General features: G+C 36.7%; 1 long non-coding RNA gene across 1 annotated transcript; it reads right to left on the bottom strand.

The window, feature by feature from the left end:
- Positions 1–1282: 1282 nt before the first annotated feature.
- LOC148782471 (uncharacterized) lies at positions 1283–4115 on the bottom strand. The gene is made up of 2 exons (XR_016053596.1): positions 3810–4115; positions 1283–1668 (listed from the first exon to the last, which is right to left on the bottom strand). It is a non-coding gene; the product is annotated as an uncharacterized LOC148782471 (long non-coding RNA).
- Positions 4116–4884: the final 769 nt, after the last annotated feature.

A 4884-nucleotide genomic window follows, 5' to 3' on the forward strand; every position in this document is an offset into this window, starting at 1 on the left:
CTCAAAGTTGAAGTTTTAGTGAGAGAAAGCATCTTAAAATTTAAGAGAGTAACTATAGCAAATTTTAGAGAGAAAGTACATAAACATTTTTAGAAAGAGAAACTATCGCAAAAACTTTTGAGAGAATTTATCTCAAATTTAACTGTTAGTGAGAAAATATCTTAAAATTTGAGAGGAAAGCTGTCATATTTAATAAAGAAAAACTACTTAAAATCATTTAGAGAGAAAAATTATCTCAAAATTATTGAAGAGGAGAACTATCTCAAGTTTTATGTTTTATAGAGAGAGTACATTAAATTTTTAGAAAGAGAAACTATGTTAAATTTTAGAGAGAGAAACACCTAAAAATTTTAGAGAGAGAAACTATCTCAAAATTTCCAGAGAAACAATTTCAAATTTTAAGTTTTGGATAGAGAGTATATTAAAGTCTAGAGAGAGAAACCATATCAAATTTTAAAATAAGAAACTATCTTAAATTTTTTATAGACACTATCTCAAATTTTAAATTTTAGAGAGAGATACTGTATCAAGTTTTGTTACCGAACAATGGAAATTAAAGTAATTGCAAGGAATCCATGAATTTTGAATATATCCAAACAAGAGATTTGAAGTACCCATGATAAAAGTTTCTGATATTGAAAATCCATAGATTTCCTTGGATTTCAAATATCGAAGATTCCTAATTTCCTCCTATCCAAACAGCCCTTCAAGTTTTTAAAATTTGGGGAAATTCCTTTTCAATCATTCTTTTTTCACTTTTGGGGTGGGTGAAGGTGCTGTGGGTTAGAAACCACAACTTGGATTTTAATTCCTTTTAAACTCTCATATTCTCTCTCTCTCTCTCTCTCACGGCCCAACAATTGGATTTTTAATTCGGATGGGATTTGAGGGTTAATTTGCAAGGGGTGAGGCCATACACAAATCATGCAAATACTTATTTAATTTGAATGAGATTTTTAGTGTCGCATATAGTTTCCAATAAACTGTAAAACTATACAAGGCCCACCAATTGGATTTTAATTCGTATGCGATTTGAGGCTAAATTTGCATGGGGTAAGGCGATGCCCAAATCCTGCAAATTCTTATTTGCAAGGGGAGGTACATATAAACTTCCCCATAAACTGTAACGTTAGGCCTGTCTATGACATGGTTTAATGTCTTTTTGAATAAATTGATGTCCACTTACATTTTAAACAATGCTTCTGAATAATTTCTTAGGCACCCAAAGACTTTGGTTAACCCAAAGTTATCAAGCAGAAAGAGAAAGGGAAAGAACAACATATAACAAAATTGCCTTTGATTCAAATAGAGTATATTAAGATTGTTGAGTACATCTTACTATGATTACACGTTTACTCCTTTTTTATGAGGAGAACAAAATATACAACATGTAAGATTGAGTACTCCTTTTTTTATGAGGAGAAAGAAATATACATGTAAGATTGAGAAGTACACTTTACTCAACATGGATCACTAAACTTAGAGCTAACATGGCTATCATTAGATGCTTCTCAGAATTCCCATAGGCAATCAAATATTGTTGATTCTCTAATAACTTGATCAGTGACTTGAAGTTAGATGTTGTTGGCTCTCATATTGTGCAGTCTTGTAGATGAAAGTGCCCTCTTCCCACCGACGCCCAAGTACAACACAACTTTATGAATGACACTATCACACAATCGTCAAAAGAAAGAGCCCAATAACTATTCACACCAGTTAACATCCCGTAAATAAAGTAAGTAATTTCAACGGCAATTATGTTCTTAAATAATAGACATTGTGCACTAGAATCTGCTTTCATTTACAAGTAGGCCGGTCACTCTATTCAATTTCTGAAAAAGCGGATCGACCAGTGCCTGGGCGGCCGCCTAGGCGGATTTCTCTAGGCGGCTGCCTAAACCCACCTAGGCGGGGGTGGAATTGCGGCTTCTTGAGGGTATTTTTGGACAATTTTTGTAATACTAAAGAGGCAAAATTATGGGTTTTAGATTCACTTGAACCCTAAAACTCATTACAAGCTATTTTAGAGACGGAAAACCCAAAAAAAAAGAAATTTTACGGGGTCGCCCAGGTTTTGAGCACTTGCCTAGGCGCTAGGCAGCCTAGACCCCCCGACTGCATGATTATTCAAGTTCAATAAACTAAACGATTATTCAAGTTCAATTGCAACTAGGCCAGCAAATATGAGGAAAGCTTACACAACATTCCCAAATCTAATAATAATCACACCCACCATATAACTGTTACTTGAGTGATACTTTCTTGCTTGGTAAATTGGGATATGAATTTTGATACTGATTTTGATATTTTTAACTGCTGCATCGTAGACAACCTTATTGAGAGAGAGAGAGAGAGAGAGAGAGAGAGAGAGAGAGAGGAACACAAAATGTAAAGAAGAACCATGAGTATAACAAGTTGTGGAAAAAGTGATGAGAAAAGAATAAGGATGAATATGGAGATTATAGTTTTGTCACCCCTAACTGTTAGAACAAATGACTGGCCCCCAAACATGAATGAGTACACTAGAGAAAATAGTGAACCCCACAGAAGTATTAACTAGCCCTACATAAGTGCCTCTCAAGTTTCTACATGAGAATGACAGGCAGAAACTATTGTTCCATGTAGAGGCTACAAACTATTCACAATACCATCTACCATCTTATCCATGGTTCTATAAATCATCCAAAAATTAATGAAAGCCTTAATAATATGATCAATAGTTCCATAAAAAATGCCATGTTCGGCTGATTAATGAAAATTCCTGCAACCACTGCCAATCCATCACAGTAGGGTTAAGAGCTTCATGGGCAGACCAATCCAATGCTACGAAACTAACAATACCCAGAATTCTTACTTGCTAGGGACCATCTAATCCAATGAGGGTAACTACGTAATGGCAATGGAAAATAAGGAAAACCACTTATCCCTTTTTCTTCACTAAAACAAAATCCATTTAGCATATAGAAATGTCATAAACCAATAACATTGCAGCATAAACCCACACCCCCGAACCCACTAAACAGTCCATATGATCTCCATATCCTCTGTGATATTCTAATGGTAGAAATTTCTCGAGCTTTAAATTTCTTGACTAATAGAAACCGATATGGATTTTCATGGAACAAAGTTTTTGCGCAAGAACTACATCTTCCTTTAACATAATAAGTTGGACACAATGGAAAAATAATTGCATGCTACCAAGCTCACTGTGGGGGGAGAGAGAGAGAGAGAGAGAGAGAGAGAGAGAGAGAGAACCACGTGGGGGCGAGTATGTGTCTGTGAGAGAGAGACCCACCAGGGAGGAGAGACCTTTGGGCTGCCCCAAATTGAGAGAAAGAGAGACACACCTTGGGGCTGCCCCAAATTGAGAGAGAGACCCCTTGGGCCAGTGCCCGAACTGAGAGATAGAGAGAGAAAGAACCAAAGCAGGGGAGAGACCACTTGGGCCAGTGCCCTTACTGAGAGATAGAAAGAGAGAAATAACCAAAGCAGGGAGAGAACCAGAGAGATAGAGAGCCCTCTTGGGGCTGCCCCAAATTGAGAGAGAGAGGGCCAATGCCCTAACAGAGAGAGAAAGAGAGAGAGAGAACCAGAGCAGAGAAAGAACTAAAGAGAGAGAGAGGCGGCCAGTGCCCTAACCTAGAGAGAGAGAGAAACAGAGCAGAGAGAGGGAGATCTAGAGCCGTGAGAGAGAGAAAACCAGAGCATAGAGAGAGGGCTAGCGCCTTAACCAAGAGTGAAGAGCGGAAGAGAGAGAGAGGGAGATCCAGAGCCAAGAGAGAGAAATAGAGCAGAGAGAAAGACCATACCTGATGTTGAAGCATAAGCCTTCCTACTGGTTCTCCGGATATGGTGCATGCGAGTGAGATTGACAATATGGACCTGGTGCAGCAGCGGTGAGAGAGCGAGAGACGGATATGGTGCAGATGAGTGAGATTGGCAGAGATGGACCTGGTGCAGTAGCGGTGAGAGAGCGATAGACGGGATAGGAATGGGGAGAACCACTGCTGCTCCATTGGAAGGGGAGAGAGGGTATTTCGTGGGAAAGGGAAAAGAGAGTATTTTAAGGAGAGTACGGATCTTGAGGTTTAGCTGCCATTGAATGCATCAAATTTGAAATTTTCAAATCTCAAAATTTTAAATTTATAGAATAACTTTTTTTGTATTTACATGTAATCGTTGCATTGGATCACTTAGTTTATATATATATAAAAGATGCTACTGTAAGGGGGTTGGCTTACAGGTAAAAATACGTCTAACGGTTCATATTGAATTTGGGTCGATCTGACGATAACGACCTCATTTCGTATTTGAATTTTAGTTTTTTTTTTACAAATTCGAATAACTTTAACTTTTAGGCATGTATTCTCATTAAGGCGCACCTAATAAAAATATGAAAAAAAAAAAAAATATTGATCAAAATACTCCCGAAATATTTTTGGGATATTTTGATCAAGTTATTTCATGTAAATTATGTTTTTGATATTTTTATTAGATTATCCTAATTTTGAATAACACGTCTAAAGTTTCAAGTAATTTAGATTTGTAGAAAAAAATTAAATTTAAAATACGAAATAAGGTCGTGACCGTCAGATCGGCCCTGATTCAATCTGGGCTGTTGGACGTATTTTTACCAGTAAGCCCACCTGTTTACCTGATCATTTTTCTAACTATATATTTATATTATATATAGAAAACACTACAAAATGCCTATAGGCGAAGTTCTACAGTACTTCACCTAAAGCTATATCACCGTTTATCACGTGTACAAATGTCTGATAGTATTTCAATTTTAATAGTGTTTTTTAAAAATAATAATGATCGAAAAGTTTGTAGGTGTGTGCACCTTAGTGAGATTCACACGAATAAATTATAAAACAAATA

The sequence above is a fragment of the Amborella trichopoda genome, chromosome 4 (genome assembly GCF_054954075.1).
Source record: "Amborella trichopoda isolate Santa Cruz 75 chromosome 4, AtrichopodaSantaCruz75HAP2 v2.0, whole genome shotgun sequence".
Classification (NCBI taxonomy): domain Eukaryota; kingdom Viridiplantae; phylum Streptophyta; class Magnoliopsida; order Amborellales; family Amborellaceae; genus Amborella; species Amborella trichopoda.